Source organism: Astatotilapia calliptera, chromosome 11 (genome assembly GCF_900246225.1).
Source record: "Astatotilapia calliptera chromosome 11, fAstCal1.2, whole genome shotgun sequence".
NCBI lineage: Eukaryota > Metazoa > Chordata > Actinopteri > Cichliformes > Cichlidae > Astatotilapia > Astatotilapia calliptera.
Genome location: NC_039312.1, coordinates 34,708,200 through 34,728,104, shown reverse-complemented (window position 1 = coordinate 34,728,104; position 19,905 = coordinate 34,708,200). Strand labels below are relative to the sequence as shown.

Below are 19,905 nucleotides of genomic sequence, written 5' to 3'. Positions count from 1 at the left end.
ACCACTGAACAAGACACACAAGCTGAAACGTCAAGACTGGGCCAAGAAATATCTCAAGACTGGTTTTTCTAAGGTTTTATGGACTGATGAAATGAGAGTGAGTCTTGATGGGCCAGATGGATGGGCCCGTGGCTGGATTGGTAAAGGGCAGAGAGCTCCAGTCCCACTCAGACGCCAGCAAGGTGGAGGTGGAGTACTGGTTTGGGCTGGTATCATCAAAGATGAGCTTGTGGGGCCTTTTCGGGTTGAGGATGGAGTCAAGCTCAACTCCCAGTCCTACTGCCAGGCCAGTTTCTGGAAGACACCTTCTTCAAGCAGTGGTACAGGAAGAAGTCTGCATCCTTCAAGAAAAACATGATTTTCATGCAGGACAATGCTCCATCACACGCGTCCAAGTACTCCACAGCGTGGCTGCAAGAAAGGGTATAAAAGAAGAAAAACTAATGACATGGCCTCCTTGTTCACCTGATCTGAACCCCATTGAGAACCTGTGGTCCATCATCAAATGTGAGATTTACAAGGAGGGAAAACAGTACACCTCTCTGAACAGTGTCTGGGAGGCTGTGGTTGCTGCTGCACGCAATGTTGATGGTGAACAGATCAAAACACTGACAGAATCCATGGATGGCAGGCTTTTGAGTGTCCTTGCAAAGAAAGGTGGCTATATTGGTCGTGTTGGGATTCAGAGATTCTTTTATTGCTACCATATAATCTGCCTTATGAAGAATGTATTAATAACATGTTTTACAGTATCATTTATCAGTAATATTTCCTGCAGGGTTTATAAAATTGCATTGAATATGTCTGTCATCACATTGACCTTTCTATTTTTATAGGTTGAGTTCATTTTATACACAATGCATGAATGTGCTTGGTTAGAGTTGATGTTCCATTCGAGAAGGTTTTAAGCTTCACTGGTGAGAGTGTCCAGATGATACATGCTGAGGGGAGATGAGAACATAGCAGGTTAATTGCATGCACGCTTACGATACACATATTAATCTAGTAGCAGGTCTGAGCGAAGGCCTAAGCGTCTTCTGCTTCAGTTTGAGACTGGCTGCAAAAGTACTCTACTTAGTGATTAATGACGAGGGTCCATTATTAGCTCTCGGAGATGGTGAGACCTGAAGTTATTACCCTAAAAGGCAAGCAATGTAGAAAAGAGAAGTTATATGTCGGTGAAGGGTTAATAGAAGTGTACGTGATGTACCCTTGTCTGCACGGGTTGAACTTTTGCCCGTCTGTCACCATGTATTTTTGAACTGTATTGACGTAGGTGTGATATTTTGTCCTATAAAACCAGAACCCAATGTATTCTTGTCAGAGCAAAACAATCCCTATGTTGATGGTTGGTTGTTCTGTGATAATAAAACTCATCGTTTGATTGCACTTTTCCGGAGCCTCCGTTGTTTGTTGTCTGGTCTAAAGTTGATCGATCTCGCAACAGTCGCTGATTCATTTTTGTTTTGTTTTTGAATGTCAGAAATGTTTATTTGTGAATGTGGAGATGTTATATTGGTGTCACTGGTAAAAATAAATAATTGAAATGGGTATATATTTGTTTTTTGTTAAGTTGCCTAATAATTATGCACAGTAATAGTCACCTGCACACACAGATATCCCCCTAAAATAGCTCAAACTAAAAACAAACTAAAAACTACTTCCACAAACATTCAGCTTTGATATTAACGAGTTTTTCGGGTTCATTGAGAACATGGTTGTTGTTCAATAATAACATTATTCCTCAAAAATACAACTTGCCTAATAATTCTGCACTCCCTGTAATGAACACGGGAGGAAGCGAAACACTGTGCATGAGTACCAGTTCTGCATTCACAATTTAAAGTAAAAGTTTAAAGTCTATCACCAGATATGCTCATTATTGCTTTATGTCTTCACCACTTGTAGTTTTCTGAGGAGAGTATAAATGCAACGAGCATAAAGAGCCTTTTTAAACAGCTGTAAACCAGAGCAGCTCCCTCTGTCTTTTACTGAAAATAAAATAAAAAGCTGAATAGATGCACGGGCTCGGCAAGCAAAAATAAACACGCAAGTTTTCCGTCTGGCAAAGAAAAGAAAATTTATCTGCACAGTGTGTTTAAAAAAAGTCCAGAAAGACTGACTGTTTTTGATCAGCTTTGTTTGCACCCAGGACCTCAAGGGGGTCTTAAAGGAGGGACCTCAGACTGCAGCGTGAGTGCCCGAGTGCAGTTAATCACAACCACAAACAGTCAGCGTGACCTATGACCCCGAGCTAAAGAGAAAAACATTACAGAGTCGGTCTGAGGTCCCGGCTCAGCTTCGTTCCCACGTCCATCAGCAGTGGTGGTGGCATGTTTTTACTGCTGGCCAATCAGCCAATCAGCTTCAGGCGACATTAGAATAGACTAGAACAGAATAGAACAGCCCTTTACTGTCATTGTACATGCACTACAGAATTGTGGGCGCTCCACACCAGCTGTGCAGGAATAAAATATAAATAATAAACAGCAGGAATAAAAACACACAGAGAAAGGCACGCATCGGACAACAAGCTGCAAACAGCTGTTTCTGTGAGGTCACCTGCTGATGTCAGCTGAGAGTTTCATGTGTTCAAGCTGCAGATAAGAACCCACTGCATGCTGATCCTGCTGCATGTCTGGTGCTGAGGCTTGTTCAGAGGGTCTGATGGCAGGTTTGGCCTGGTTCTGTATGAAATACCAGACTAAGCAACAGGAAAGAACGATCACATTTCCCATAAACAGTTTTTACTGATTTAATCTGAATAACCCTTTAATGTCCTCACCAAGAAAAAAGCAATGGAAAACTTTTTTGTTTGCATTTCATATTGATTTGGGTGAGTAATAACCACAATCAATACATTTTTATTGATTAGACTCTGTAGTTTTAAAATATTGATCTCAACCAAACGGCTGAGATGTCCCTTTATGGTAAAAGTATGAAATGTCATGCAAATACAAGTACATTAGATAATACAGTTGAAAAAATCAAATAAAGGGCCAAATTATAATTACATTAATAACAAAAACTGTCCAGGCCATTGGATACAGTTTATTTCTAGTAGCATGCCAGTGAACATTGCTGTTTTCCAAGGAAAGTATTCTATCAAACAACAAAATACATAGTTTTCATCTGCAAATGTGAAAAATGTGCTGCAGCACAAAACACTCACATTCAGGCCACTTCTGATTGAATGCTACTCTGCAAAATCAGTTTTGTTTTTAAAAAATAAAATAAAAAGTGCAAATCAATCACATCTGCTTGTGGTTTCTGTCTTTGGGGTCTTAGGGTGTAGCATTGATTCTGCGGTCTTTAAGAGCTGGATCATGGTTGTCCAACTCTAGATGCTGGCTTGTTAACTTGGTTCAGACACAGCCAGGCGGAAACCTTTTGAGAGCCATTAGTTTCTGGTCCAGCAGGGCACAGTCCCTCTTGTAGACCAGGTATTCAAGTCAAGGATGTATCCGAACAGTGGGATATGCCATCTCCTTAACTTGTAACTTATAACTTGTCTTATACAGGTGTAATAGCATACCAGAAAGTTTAATTCCTCCCATATGATAATTATACACAGGGATGAGTGATGGGCATGGGATGGTGATCTTTGCATTGGACTCTTTGCTCCACCTTTTGACCGATGAAAGAACCATGAACCCCACAGGCCTTGTTTAGGAGGTTGACACATTTCTTGTCAAACCATTTTATTGCAATCAGACCTTCATCATACCGGTAATCACAGGCTCCATGGCCCTTCTTCATCAGGTCTTTGTCTGCCATCAGGGGAGCTCCAAGTTCTGGACCAAGCTGAAACTTGTGAAGAGCTGAGGTTCTTTTATGGGTTTGCAAAGTGTTTTTTTTTTTTTACAGCTTTGGCCCCTTAAAGGGAGCTTGTGTTCCTTTTCACTCAGGGGAGCATTGAAGAATGTAGATCCTCCTGACACAGCAGCAAGTCGTGGATGATGCCAGGTGAACAATTTAAAGCCCCACTCATCTGGTTTGTTGGCAATATACTGGTGGAGAGTGCCATAAAACCATGAACTCAAACACACTGTGGTTGAAGGTGGATGGTGTCATGAGTGTCATGCCACAGGACCATGTGATTTTTAGCCATATAATTGTTTAGCGTCCATATAGCACTTGTTCAACATCAAATTATAATTTCTTAGTAATACTTAGTAATATTAATTTACCAGCTACTGTAATTTGGTCAAAAGCTAATCAGTTGTGATATTTGTGATTTCCACATGTCATTTTTGTTATTTTTTTTTTTTTTACCATATTTACTAATATTAACTCAGAAAGTTACAAAAAAGACTTACTGAGGAAATTCTTTCAGCATATTCTTGCTTTGCTAACACTTAATGTGATTTATCAATAGCAATGGATAAACAAAATGGCAAATAATCAATTTTAATAACATTTAGGTTATGTTAGCATTGGCACCATAAAGGGACAAATCAACCGTTTGGTTCACCACTTTTTAAAAAAATGATTAAACATTTAATTTCACTTTTTTAATGCTGTCAAGTGACATATATCTGTTTAATAAGTCTTCTAACTGCCATATATCAAAAAATTATATCTTCCTACCTTAGTTTCATCAAATACCCTCAAAATATGTTGGATGGTTTTTTGTTTCTGACTCCCTGGTTGGGAGAGAAGAGCCAACAGTTTCCATTCACAGCGCCTTCTGGTGGATTTCTTTGGCATTACAGATGAAAAACCAAAGACTCAACAAGGTAGGTGAATGTCAGTGAAAATGTGCTCTACCATTTGGTTGACTGGAACGCTAAAGGGATAAATGAAATGAAACTAAGATTAAATGAATACAATGATTCTTAGCTCCGCGGCTACAGAAGCATGAAGGAGTGCACAGTGTGGTTCAGACCTATTTTGTGTTTGGATTAATTAGAAGATAAACATGGATGAAAGCTTTCAGGATAAGAAACTTTGAGCCAAGTGACTCATCTGCAGCTCTTTGTTCAAGTCAAACTCTGACAGGAGTGCAACCATGTTTAAATGAGACTCCTCGTGCTCGTGCCAAATGCAGATGGATGGGGCGGGCTGCCAGGGCATTCAGTGCCAAACAAGTATGAGGATCATCAATGGACTGGTGAAGGTTAGCAACAACTACCACAGGTGATGCTCGTCACTGCTGGGTAAAAACAAAAGGCACAGAGGCAGTGAAGGCAGGGTTGGTGTGACAGAAGAGGAGGAAAGGGAGAGAGAGAGATAGTGATGATGTGCTGTGACAACCCTAAAGACGTTATAGAGCAATGAAACACAGTAAATAAGCATAATCTCTATTTGACTATTAAAACAAGATCAGGATATTTATAAGAGCCTACACCAGCTGCAAAGTGAGATTCATCCCAGACAGGTCAGCAGTCAGAGCTAACCATTACTCATTCACACCTACGGCTGCAGGAACGAGCAGTGAATCGAGCGCCGGCTGCTTGGTTGGAGTCGACTTACCCTCTGCTCGAACATGTCTGTGGCTACAGGAGTTTCTCACTGCAGGCTTTGTGTGAGCGTCTTCTCAGGTGCGTTGATCTCATGTGGTGGATCGTTTTTCTTCTTACAATCGCATTCTTGTTCCTCACAGTTTTCCAATTAGAAGACTGCATGAACTGGGGTCAGGCGATTGTTGAGCAAACAGCATGTAAAGGATCCATCCATCATGCAGATGCTTAAAGAACATATTTAGCTCAAATAACATCATCACATTTACCTGTAACACAGTATCTTAAAGTGCCGCAGTACTAAACCCAGTAATGTGATTACAGTAGTAGCTCCAGCAGAAGGCGCTGTAGCACACATAAAATTCAGTAAATTGCCTCATTTATGAAAGAAGAACGGATTTCAACACCAGACCTCATTAACTGGTAATTAACTCATTACCAGTTAGTCCCGTATAATGGAATATCCTGCAGTGTGTTTCTCAGCAGGAGGTTACTGAGACAGTTCTGGGTTTCTTTAGGTGTTTCTTGTAATGATGACATGATATACACAATAAGGTGGTAGATGGTTTGATGGTCATCAGATTGTTTCACATTTACGTGGTTGTACGGCTTCATTATAAAGATATACAATCAAAATAAGTATAATTTATGTAAATATGCAGTCATCAAAGGTTTTAAAGGGATTTCTTGGTTCAGTTGGTGTGAATGGTCCAGCATCTGTTGGCCAGACAGGTTTTGTAGTTTTGTTCACCAACAGATTTTAAATCACCATCATTAAAAAAAAACTTTCAGCTTTTATTCAACTTTTTTTTTTGCATTAACTGTTTGGAAGGTACAAACATTTGTATACATAGTTTCAAAATTAATTGGATAATTTCCCAACTTTAAGTTGTGGCGAGTTGCAGCCCCCTCATCGAATATATTTAAATAGAAATGAATGGAAAACATTCAAACAATTAGAAAAGCCTCCAAAAATATGAATGTGTTTGATATCTTCTACTGTCTTTCTAAATAGAAGAAACAAATTTAAATGAATGAACTTGACAACATGATGATGTCAACTCTAATGTTTGACTGTGGAAATGACTCAAAAAATTGATTATTTTGTGGCAACAATTTCCTGACGTCATACAAAATGTGTACATCAAAGTGTGGACAGTTTGCTGCTCTTACACACAGATGAGCCTCATGGCACTCAGGTGTACAGCTGTAGACAAAGCTCAGAGTGCAGAATGCCCCCAAACTCCAACTCACTCTCACTGTAACAGAAGCGCAGGGCGTCTTTAACGTCTGACCTCAAAGTGCTGCCAACTAGGTTCTGCCTGAAAGACTCACATGGTAAGAGGAAGAGGAGCTAACTGGAGCCAGATCTTTGCTCCTTTTAGCTCCTGATCACTTTGGACACCTCCTATTATCCCTATAAGCGACTCATGTGGCATCAGGTGCGCCCAAAAACTCTTCAGATTTTTCTCTTTTAAGGATACCTGAAAAGAGAAAGTATAATTTTGGTGTTTTATTTTAAACAAATTCTCCTGTTTGCATGGGAATAAGATGAGCTCATGTACTTACCCTGTGACAGAGGTGTGATTTATGGGGGAGTTTTCTTTGTTTTTGTCTACATGTACAGTACAGATACATTCATTTTTGTTATTAAAAACATTTTAAAAAGTGAACACAGTGAGTTTGCATGTCTGGTTCTGTAAAACTGAGATGTTGGAAAAACTCTGCTGATGACACACACTCTCTCTCTCTGCATGTCAGGATTTGCTTTGTACTAAATTAACTTTCAGTTTAAGTTTGTATCAAGACTTGTGCTCCAGATAAATCAGTGATGCAGTGAGATATGATAGAGGTGTCAAAGATAGATGCTTTGACGGCAGGAAGGTAATTTATCTTGGCTACATCAATGTTTCGTACCTGCAGGCCAAGCCTACCAACCAACCAACACAAAGCAGCAACAACTGCAGTTCCCCGAGTGGCCACTTGAGGCTGGCTCCAAAAGCCCAAATAGCATGGCTGCTATTTGCATTAATATGTCTGAGCTCCAATTTTAATCAGTGAAATTCTAGTATTTCATTGGTCTGTTACTTTGCACTTAGTGTCAGCTATCAAGTGTGTTTGCATTGCATGCATACAGTTTCTGGATGCAGCTTGCTAACTAAGTAAGCTAGCATTAGCTGGTTGCACCCTGCCAAATCACTAAAGCTGACATTTCAAAACCCAAGTCCACAAAACAATAGATGACATCAAGGTGGCTGCATTTCTTCTTTTATGCACAGTTTCTTGCTTCACTCAGTATGATGGGCTTTGTTTATACACAGCTTGTGACTGAAGGACTTAATCCACACTTTGTCCGATAGTAAGCAGGTAACCTGTGGATCTTTAAGCTGTACACTCTCATATTCCTGATGAGATTCAAGCTTAAACATGTGCAGGCGCATCTGAAAAGTTCCATTTGCATCAACAATGAGTAATTATGTTGCCTGGAAGATTTACAGTTTAAGAATGGCTCATATGCACTTGGTGCTGCCCCTCTGTGGGCTTCCTCACAGCCTTCCAATTAGAAGAAAGTGGGCTGAGTCCCTTAAATGGACAGGGGCTAAAACAAGCTGGTTACATACTGCTCTATGAGGATGTGTTTGTTTTTGTTTTAGATCCACTTTAATAAACCCCACAGTGTCCATCTGTGGAGAGACAAACCAGTGTGAATGCAGACTGAGTCTGACCCACCACGTCAGGACTCGTTACAGGCCTGTAAATTCTCTCTGCTGGGGAGAATTTACTTTTCGGTGAGTGTGTTTGAGGACACACCTCCTCCCTCTGGCTGTCTCTCACGCTCTCTCTTTCTCTCAGAAAGTTTGTGTCTCTCGTCCAGAATGAACGCGTTGCTCTCCATCTCTCTCTGGCTCGCTCTGGTAGTGCCGTCCTGCCGTGGTAAGTGACCCGCGACCTTTGACCTAAACTAGTTCCAGTCTCTGTGTTGTAAATATCTTCAGTTTAAAGGAGGTTTTAAGAAAGCAGAGCACAGATAAACGAGCTAAAATGTAATATTCATGCAGGGAGTCGGCCCCAGCTTTAACTGCTGACAGGTGTGTTGCTTTATTTCAGGTACAGGTTATCATGCTGTAAAAAGCCTCCTGCAGCTCTTACATGTCCTTACCTGTCACTGTGTGCATTTGTGATGGTGTCAAAGATTAAAGACCAGCTCTTGGGTCAAAATAATCACATCAGCGTTTAGTTAATAATAAAGGAAAATCAGGTCATTTCAAAGATCCGCCCACTTTAGTTGATTTGATACATTCTTCAGATTAAGAGTAAAGTTGTGTCTCTGCCACCATGTTGTGGGTTATTTTCCAGGAAATGTAGTGATGACAGCTTTATCGCTGTACATAACCCTAACCACACCCCTCCGATATGACATCACCTCTCCTTACACTTTATTATTATCATTTTGTTGAAGACTTAAACATTCAAGTTAAAAAATTACATTTGAATTAAAAGTAACTTTATTTATGTAACTTTGTCTTATTATTAAAAATAAAATGATATGAATGTTGCAAAGGTGTTAAATAAGAGGGTGGATGAGTTTGGGGCTATGTGATGAAGCTCTTATCAGACCTGTTTGCTTTCATGGTCGCGTCTTCGCCTGAGGAGTGAAGGTTGCTGAGTGTGTGGTCCCTCAGGCGTGTTGGGACTTTTACTGTGTTGCTCCTCGGGTTGATAGTCAGCACGTAACTCGTGTTTTTCAATAGGAAGTGTATTTCATGTCTGCAGCACACATTTTGTCCAACGCACCACATGTTGCCATGGCAAAGAAGCCATGAAGGAAGCGCTTTCTGATTGGTGGTGTCATCAGTAGAGTGTGTTAGGACCTTTTCTTCCACTACACTCATTTTGACAGTAGTTAGTCTGTTTTCGGATTATAATCAGACATGAGAAATTCACGTCATGGAACAAATCTTTATTTTCTCATGAAGTGGATTTTCAAACAAACAAACAAACAAATAAATAAATCTCAGCATAATTTTGTCTTCTTGTCATAAGTTAGATGTCTCCTGAGGGTCGTTATTAGCTGCATCATTAAACCGATCACTCCTCTAAAAGTCTCCAGTGGTTAGATGGTGAGGCCCAGAGAACTGAAACTGCTGTAATTCTTCTTTTTGTTCTCTAAACAAGCATCTGGTCCTTTGACCTGACTCCTGTGGATAAAGCAGTGACTCAAAAAGCTCCACACTTAAACACACACGATGTGACAGCAGTCATAGAGCTGAAATGAGCCTTTCCTTTATTTTCCTTTCTAAATTATATTTCATGAATTCCAATCGTACGCATGGCTCAGCCCTGAATCCAGATGATTCTCTTCCACTTGCTTTGTCTCAGCTTCAGGGACTGACCTTGGGCCCAGAACCAGCAGCTCTAACAGTAATGACCCAGAGGAAAAAAATTATTTTAAATGTAGAAAGCGTAAAGTCACAGTGCCAGCAGACCATCTCAGACATCCTGCCTCCTAGCAAAGAATTTTTAGTTTCCCCCGGGGAACCAAAGCCATCTCAGGCCAGACAAGATCTGCAGTCTCTCCAGCGACTTCTGATTCTATACTGAAATCTTCTATGAGAAAATATTCAGGGCAAAAAGCACCCAGGAGGCTTCCTGATCTCAAATGACTGCTTGGGACTCAAAGAAGCTGCTTCTCCACGCCAACCTCCCTTTGCAGGTCCTCACCTCATCTCTAAGGGGTTTCCACACAGGGGTAGTTGCAGTAATTTGAGAAGGTGGAATATCAGCTTGGGTGCACGTGGTGTGACTGTCAGTGGGTACTGCTGTTGACTTAACAACTTAAACAGACTGAACTGTCCCAATGATTAGCTGGAAAGTGGTACACTCCAAGCATGTTCTTTTAAATATGGTCATAGCTTCAGGATGAGCCTGACCTCTGCACAAGGGAAGCTCATGTTAGCCACTCGTGTGTGACTTCATTTTTTCAGTCCCTCCCAAAGCTCATGAGGGTTCGTGCACACACTGATGTGCAAATGGAAAGTTGAACTCTATCTCTGCAGCAATCCGCCGCTCCGTCTCATACAGTACCCGGCTTCCTGTCAGTTGTAAAAACATCCATAGATATTTGAACTGCCCGTCAAACCTGTACGGAGAAATCTTCTGTATGTGCACTGAGCAAAATCTTTTAAAATATGTTTTCAATCTTTGTTTTAAATTAATTTCTTAGCACATTTTTTGATCTCTTAGATCAGCGGTCTCCAATCTTTCAAAATAAGACACACAACTACAACACGGGAAAAGGCCCAGGGAAACTGAGCTAACAATAAAAACCCTGAAAACCATAAATTTCTCTCGTGGCCCGGTACCAAACGACCCAGTTTAATAATATTACGAAGAAGCTGAACATTAAATTCAAGTATAGATATTTGAACACAGAGACACATAAATAGACATACAATCAATCAAACAACATTGATTCCAACATCCCACATTCTGCTTTTAAATCAGAGAGAGGGACAGTACTACTGTACAGTATGAAGCGCCCTGAGGGGACTTTTGTTGTGATTTGGCGCTATATAAATAAAACTGAACTGAAGTTAGGAGACCCTGGTTATACAACTGAAGGGGCCATCTGCAGTGACAGAAGCAGGCGCCTGTCAGTTTAGAAATGTATGTGTTTCACTGCAAACCAGTGAAGGGATGCAAGAATAAGATAAATATGTGAGCACTGGCTAGTTTTAGTTAGCAGCCGGGCTGCTGGATTCTGCACCAATTAGAGACCAGCTGTGGAGGATGAGTCACAGGAACACTGACAGTAAGTTCCAGGTTTGATTTTTGCAATTTTTCTGAGGTGAAGGCAAAAAGACTGAATGAGTTTGAGATGTAAGATGCAAAATTCAGATGTAATTCTTCCTTTTTGTTCTTTAAATAAGCGTCTGTTACCAAAGATGATAACGGGGTTCTTAGCAGGTCTCCAAATGTTGATTCGGTTCATCTGGACGTCGCGATTTCAGTGGGAGAACCATCTGTCACTCATTCAAGTGACGCCCAGATGAACAGAATCAACTTTTGGAGATTTACTTACCTGGATAATTGAGGACGTTGTTACTGCCGAGGAGGGCGATGTACCGACGGACTTTGTTAGAGAAGCTGAAACTGAAGCTGGAACTGAGGTGGAGGACATTTGAATACATACAGTACAGTATCTACATCAGTGAGGCAGGAGAGGCCGTCGAGTATCATCTGCATAGCAGTGATTGTTGATGTTAGTCAATGGCGTGACTGGTAATTTGTTTTCTAACACTCCACTGTGGACTTTGTAGCGTTGGTTCACATTATAGACAACAGGCATGATGAGTGCCACCATGCTTTGGTGGACCATCTATAATCAGCACACTGCCACAGCAACACAGGCCTTTCTGGATCAGGAGCATACACTCACACACTCCAATGGTCAGTATTTAAACCTGATACATCTCCTATTAAACATGCCTGAGACTCACTGGGTTGATGCGATATGAGATTCAGCCACAGCCCATTACCATCACACACCTATAGGCTGCACTCATCCAGAAATGGAGAGCGATTCCTCGAAAGCAAACCATGCTGTCCACGTGCAGGAGGGTGACTGCCTGTGTTGTGTTTACAAGGTTCTATAATAAGGGAAGAAAATTAGTACATGCTGTTACCCTGTCAGACCAGGGGTGCCGCTAATGAGGCTGGGTAAGAGAAAGAGGAGAGAAGAAGAAAGTAGAGAGCGAGAACAAGATGGAGCTCCGCTGTAAAGCCTAAAATAAAGTGTTGAACCCAGACGTCGCCTCCGCTGCCTGATTACACACCCAACAGCCTGCAGTACATCTGGAGGAGGCCATACCTTGTTTTAAACATGTTATATCTCCACATATAAGTATCTGACTAGTATACTGTGTCTAAGACAAACAAGTAAAAGAAAAAAATTAGCTAAAAGTTAAAACTAATGAATGGATCCAGGATATGATTAACTTAGCTTAGCCTTGAGGGTAAAGATGGGAAAAGCTTTATCTGGGTTTCATCTGAACCTTTTCGATGTCTCCATTAGTTTAGTGTTTTCAGATAATGAAGGGAGTTAGTCGGAGTGCATCCAACTGTAAGCAAGCTGCAGGTTGATTCATTTTTGCCCTCCAGTGAATTTTTTCAAGCTGAATTGTGAAACTTTGTCTCCTGGATGAGATCAGACAGAAAGTCTCTGCTTTCACAGTCTGTCAACGATACCATCAAAACACAAAGATCAAAATGTGTGCAACATGAGTCTTCATGTCCAGTAATACGAACAGATGAGACATTTCATGATCACGAACCAGCAAGCTGTCACAACCAGTGAATTAACAGTAACTTTAGTTGCTTATGACGTATAAACAAGAGCTGGAGTCTGGCGAACAGATCAAAGCATCAAATAGCACAGAAACAGTTACCAACACGTTTGCTTTGTTACATTTCATGGTGGTAATTCTGTAATCTCCCGCACAGCCTGCAGGGCACCGATGGGTCACGCAAACTCCAAACCCCCCCAGTGTGTCTGAGAAGATCAGGTCCAGACTCTCCACCCGTTGCACCAACACCCTGCCACCTTAGCGTGTAGCTAACGCTAAGCCTTCATGTTTTTGTGACCCTAAGCAAGATTTGGTGAATAAACTAAAAGTGAGTCAAATAGACTGATGAGGAGCTGAACACTAGAAGTAATGCACGGACCAGTTTTATAATTTTGACTTTAAAACATGTGGACATGCAGATCTGCACTTCCACAACTGTGTTAAACACAGTTAGCAAGAGTTTCCCAACCTGCTGGGACCTGCGAGCTGGTGAGGACAGAGATGGGAGATATATCACCTGCTGACAGACCGACATATTCAACGATCTGCAAAGATTGTGGATGCAAGTAGACAAGAATCAGTCCTCCAGCTTCAAGTTTTTCAAGTTTTAGCCCCCCCGCCCCAAATACGTGACCTTTTTACATAAATAATTAAAAAGTTTAAGTATTTAAAGGCCAACCTCTCAGGATTCCTAAAAGAACATTAATGGAGTGAGCTTTGACTTCATTAAGCTGATGGTAAATGCTCTTTTGAGTTCCTGAGTTCACTCTGCGGGTCCCGACACGTCTCAGTCCATATGGTAACGCCCGTGGAGGAGGAGCGTTTGAGTCCTCGTTCTTATCTAAACATGCAAGTTCACTGAGGGAGGCGAGTCTCTGAGCCAAGCTGTCAGAATGAGTCGACGCGCTCGTTCATCCAGCGTGCTGCGGCACATTTTCTGAACACTTTCACTCTCAGAGTCTCTGCTGTTGCGCTCATGGTGTCAACTGAATTCATTAATTGTCCTACAATAAAAGTGTTTTTCTGTTTTTTCCTGGATAACATTTTGCACCAACTGTTGTTGATATTCAAAATATTACCATGAAAACTAGAAAGCAGGTTTTTTTTCTCAGATTTATTCATTCCAGAACTTTATAAACTACTATTTATTCTTGCAGTTCTTCAGTTTGTCATTTCAGTATCCGTCCATCCTTTGCTCTCTAACCATTTTATTTTCCAGCTTTCCTCCTGAATGTGTCAATCTTTGGTAAAACTTTGTTTGAAGGATAGTTTTACCCCAGTTTACTGGAGGGAAACTGTTTCCCTTAAAGCCATCTTCCAAACCTAAATAACTAGATGACGGTTCTTCCTAATACATCCTAGAATTTTATATCTTTTATAAAATATTATAAAAATAAATTCTGGACAAAATTGTCCTTCTTAGTTTAGAGACTAAATATAAATGGAAATGTCTCTGTAATTCCCATAAGGTTAAAGAAAAAGGCTAAATTGTAGTTCTTAATGTTTCGGTCTTGTATTATGAACACAGAGAAGTGAACATGAAGGGAATATAATATTTGCTTTGTTGATGATCATTTCTTTCATGATCAGGTCTTTAAAAATGTGCGTAACAGACGGTTAAACCAGAAGTGGCCAATTGTTCTGGTAAACGAGGTCTAAAAATACAACCACAGGAAGGTGATCACATTACCGCCAAGTCCCCCGAGTCTAACCCCGAGTGTGTAATCGGAGTGCAATCTCAGCTGCAAATCATTAACTCTCAAGTGATTTTTAGTCACCGTCTCGTTGGTATATGAGCAGGACTGTCGGTACTCACATCCACTTAAATGTAGATATTAGATAACAAAACAAAATGAGAGAGGGGATTTTGGTAAACCTCAGTTTTCTTCTTTTATACAGGAGTTTTGAAGTCCCCGCTCTCAGTCACTTAGATTTTCTTTTCATAATAAAATGAGGATGTGTGTCTGCAACAGAGAAAAGCTTCATCACGTCCAACACGCGATTACACCCTCAGCATCTCCAGCCTGAACCGCTGACACAAAGCAGGATAAATCCATGCTTCCTGCCACGGTGTGTCTTTGAAGCAGACTCATAAGCAGACGCAGAAGAGAAGAAACTAAGTATAACAAAAAGCGAGCAGTTTATTAGGCTGAATGCATGAACACAAAACAAGGCAGGGCGGGCAGGGGCATACCCAAGCATGAAAACTAGAACATGAAACTAAACAAGCACATGCAAACTTTAGCGTGAAATAAGAGACTGAGGACTTAAATACACAGGAGAGAATGAGGGAAGTGGAAACACCTGGGAAACACAGCTGGCACCAATGAACATGACACCACACGGGAGCAAAACTAAAGACACTGAATGTGGAAACAAGAGACTTTCAAAATAAAACAGGAAGCATGGCGAGACATGAATTGGGACTCGTGTCATTGTCTGAAATACTGAGACCAGCCTGTCTGACACCAACAACCACAGTTTGAACTTCAGCAGCTCATCCGGACCACGCGTTTTATGCTAACATTTCACTTATTTGATGCTACGTTTTATGCCATACATACATACACTGAAAAAAAAAAAAAAGACTCTTTCCCTTAAATCCATCTTTCAACACGTTGATGTTTCTTCTTTATTTCCCTCCACAGGAAATACAGGAAGTCTTCAAGATGATAACTACACACCAACACCGACGCCTGAATATGACGACTATGACTACAATGCCACCTTCGACTACTACTACGGTAACAGCACAGGAGCCACACAGCATAGCGACTGTTAACAACAGAAGTAGCACTTTGCAGTACTGACAGCCCTATCTGTGCTTCCTGTGTCTGTGTTCTTAGTGACCATGGCTCATAACGCCACAAACAGCGCAGAGGACAATGAAGTCTCCGCTACCATGACCATCCCAAATGAGGTACAATAAAGTGTATAATCCCAGTAATACGGTGAGAAATTACATTTTTATTTGTTCCTTCCTTGGTGTTCACATGTTTTGGGAAAGGACAGAATCATAGTATTTCATTTAAATCAATGTTCACAATGAAACATAACCTGAAACGTACAATCACTGTGAGTCTCAGGCTTCAGAAACACTCAGTTTCACACAGATTTTTTTCAGATCCTCCTACTATGGAGAACCAGTCTCGTTATATGGTCATGTCAAGCACAGAAGCCACACTAAGAGTAGTTTAAATCTTTTGTTTATGAGAGGATCAACTGAGCTGCAAAAAAATAATACGGATTATTGTGAACAGTGAATCTGGCCAAGAATAAAAAGATGGAAATTGGAACAATATCTACTTTTTAAATCAGGAGTGGGACCTCCAGGCCTCGAGGGCCGGTGTCCTGCAGGTTTTAAATGTGTCCTTGATCCATCACAGCCGATGCAGAGGGCTATATGACCTCCTCAACATGTGCTGAAGTTATCCAGAGGCCTTGTAATGAACTAATCATGCGATTCAGGTGTGTTGACCCAGGGTGAGATCTAAAACCTGCAGGACACCGGCCCTCGAGGCCTGGAGTTGGACACGCCTGTTTTAAACAGCTGGTTCTATCTGTCCTCTCTGTCCAATGTTCACATTTTGGACAGAGAGGACAGATGGTTTGAAAGAGGAGTGAAAGAAGCCATCTATGTCCACTGTGAGCGACCATCTTTGAACAGAGGCGGGGTTTACGACACAAACTCTCTGCCATCTATAATCCAGTTTTGAGATCCTCCCCAGACGCCTTAACGCCCACTCACATCCTGGGCCATCTGACCTCAGGAAATCACATGATAAGGTGGAGCCAGGTTTCACAATGAGCTCACCCGAAACCCTGGCTGATTGTGACCCACACCCATTTTCACACCTCGGCTCATGTGATTAGGTAGAGGATCATCAGGGGGTCCTTTGTCCCTCTTTGGGGGTAAACTTCCACTGGGTTTAAATCTGGGACTCTCCACCATTTGACCTTAGAACTGAAGAAGTTCTCGGATGAGAGGTGAAACGTCTTCAAGCAACTTAAAGAAGTCCAGACGCTTTTCTTTCCAAGCTCCTTTGACTATCTGCCTGCAATTCTCTTCACGCTTCACCACGAGGGGTCAGCAATGAGTCTTTTTAAACACTGTTTTTATTTCTCTGTATAAACTGCAGACAAATGTTGCTCAGCTGGCTGCTGGTCGGAGGACAAGTTTAAAGTTTTAAAAGATTGTTTTTTACAGTTAATATTTTAAATACACGCACTTTACAGTCGATACAGTCGTTGCAGAAAAGGCTGAATTCATTACATTAAGTGCTTTTAAATCTAAACTAAGAATCCTTGAGGCCAAGTCAATAACATGCAACTGTTTCAATTAGATTGACTGTCATTTTAACTGAATTTTTAAATTTGTTTGATTTTTATTTTATCATTTTATTTTCCATTTATTTTTGCATGTGTGTTGTTGCTGCCTGTGTTTAATTGAGTAATTTCTATAACTGTGAGACACAGAAACAAAAGAGGTTTTTGATCTCAATGGGATCTTCCTGGTTAAATAAAAGTTTAAAAAAAAAAGTAAGTAAGTAAAATTTATTTATATAGCGCTTTTCACAAATTTCACAAAAGTGCTTCACAATACAGAGAATGAAAAAAGAATGAAAATACAACAAATAATAAAAGAATAAATATTTTAAAAATGTGTCTGTGTCACAAACTTCAAATATAAATATGTGTGACCTCTGTGTGACCTCTGTGTGACCTCTCTCAGGTCTCGAGGACTGGTCAGCCGATTCTGGTCCTCGCACTAGGATTGGCCGTCCTTCTTCTTTGGAACTGATTGCCGGAGGAAAGAACCACCTGCCACCAGGTGAGAACAGAGACTCATCACGATGATAGCAGAACACAGCAGATAGACACCGAGATAAAAATGTCACATAAAAAGCAGAAAATATTAACTGGTTTTTAACTGACTCAATATTTCATCTTTTTAATGTATTACTCAATATTATTTTCTTATATTAATTATGTTTTCTTGTTTAGTTTATTATTGGTTCGGTATTCATCTAGGAGTTTGATGGTTTTGATACCAAAACAAACTTCCTGTAAAACTGCTGTGAGCAGTCTTTCCTTTCAGCATCCTGCATCTCCCTCTGCCCTTTTAAATAACCTTTAGTGGTTTGAATATGTGGATGCATGGTAATAAAAAGAGCCAGAAGTTACAACAATCCTCTAAAGTTACATGAAATTGTGGGAAATTGTGGTAGCATGTAAGAAACCCGTGGGCCACCTGGCCCTGTGGGCTGTACACGCGACTCCACAGGTTGAATGGTTTTTCTCTTTAAGGTCAAACATAATGAACATGTTCTGTTTGCATTCCAGACCGCTGAGGGCACACAGGACCAGACAGCGGGACACTTCCTGATGGTCATTAGTGTCATCGATGACCTCACTAATGATCGATCATCAACTACCTGCCCGCGGCACTTCCTGTTTGTTTATATGGATTCTTGCAGCAGGTTTTGTTTTTTATCTGAGCATCTCTGCAGTTTTGTATTATTTGGATGTTTAAGTTCTGCTTGTGTAATAAAATATTTGTATTTGTCTTTGTCTGAGGTTAATGATCAAACAGCAGAGGCAGTGTAAAATTACTAAGAGAAAAAAATCAGAACGTGAAGGTTTAGAAGATGTTAGTGAGAGCTGCTGGGATGTAAGGTTGGAGACAGTGGCACCAACACAAAGACGAAGCAGGATGGATAAAGAAGGAGGAGGAAACCAGCCCAGTGAAGGAACAATGGGCTGGAGGGTCAGTTCCTTAATCATAATTATGCAAATTCTCATGACCATTGATCAACAACCACTGACCAATGGCCATGAGTACCATTGACCTCCCAGCCCATTGTTCCCTCAGTGGGCTGGTTTCAGTCAATATGCAAATATCCTGTTTATAAGATTGAGACCTGCAGTCAGCTGAGACTGAAGACGTCACCTGGATGATGATGACGAAACGTTTCTCCCACAAAATGCTGATGAACAGATGAACCAGATGAACAGAATCAACTTTTGGAGATTTACTTACCTGGATGATTGAGATGCATCAAGACGAATCACATTGTGGTCTGTGAGGTGCAGCAGTGCCCCCTTTTGGCTGTAAACGGGAACTACAGTCCACTCAGAGAAGCTTTGCCATGATGAGAGTCGAATAGCTGCTTCACCTGCAGCTCAAAGGTTTGCACTTTTATTTCTCTGCACGGCAGAACATCCAGTGATGCTCCAAACAGCTTCTTCAGGGATTATTGCAGACGTTAAGTTGAGAGAAGCTCACAAACTCAACATCTGTCCAAAATGAGAACAGGTTCAACTGGAACACTGCCTACAACACACATCCACACCTGTATTCATGCAGTTGGTTTGGTTGATTTTTTGTTGTTTTTGGGGTTTTTGGTAAATATGCAGATGTTTTATTTATATTCAGAAATGCTCATTTAAATATTTTTGGGTCCAAAATCTTTTTCTTTATAAATGTTGCACTGCCTGTTTTCCACATTTAAACAGAATTCCTGTCACGGCGAGTGAGAAGAGCCGCGTGGAAAAGGTAAAGGAGGATCCAAACGCAGGCAGCCGTGAAGGTGATTTATTGAACACGAAGTATAGATAGGCAAACGGCAAAACGGAGAAATAAAACTATACTGGGACAACTAAACTACTGAGCATGAACAAGAACACCAACCTGGACATAAAGGAAGGAAGACGATGGTACATGACGATGACGGCAGGAAACACACAAATGAAACGTGGTGGGTGGACAGACAGACCAGCAACTACAACGACAGAGAAACACAGGGAGATCACACACAGGTGGGGACACAGCTGGGAGTAATCAACAAAACGAGACAAGTTGCAAAACTGAACACACTCACATGAGACGCAGACCTTCACAATAAAACAGGAAACAAGAGATCACTACACGAGGACGCAGACAGGACACAGAACTAAACTCACACAAAACCTGCGAACAAAAACCCTAAACCAGAATCACAGTAATATAATACATCACAAATAATCAAAACACCAGACAACCCCAAAACACTCCAACATGCAAAATAAACCAAAACATAAGGAACTCAAAATACTGG

General features: G+C 40.9%; 1 long non-coding RNA gene across 2 annotated transcripts; it reads right to left on the bottom strand.

Annotated features, from left to right (window-relative positions):
- Positions 1 to 17,458: 17,458 nt before the first annotated feature.
- On the bottom strand, positions 17,459 to 19,625 carry LOC113032807 (uncharacterized). 2 transcript variants are annotated; one of them, XR_003273933.1, is made up of 3 exons: positions 19,500 to 19,625; positions 18,849 to 19,142; positions 17,459 to 17,629 (listed from the first exon to the last, which is right to left on the bottom strand). It is a non-coding gene; the product is annotated as an uncharacterized LOC113032807 (long non-coding RNA). The 2 variants fall into 2 exon arrangements; XR_003273932.1 differs by having other exon boundaries at positions 18,849 to 19,105.
- Between the last annotated feature and the right edge of the window lie 280 nt (positions 19,626 to 19,905).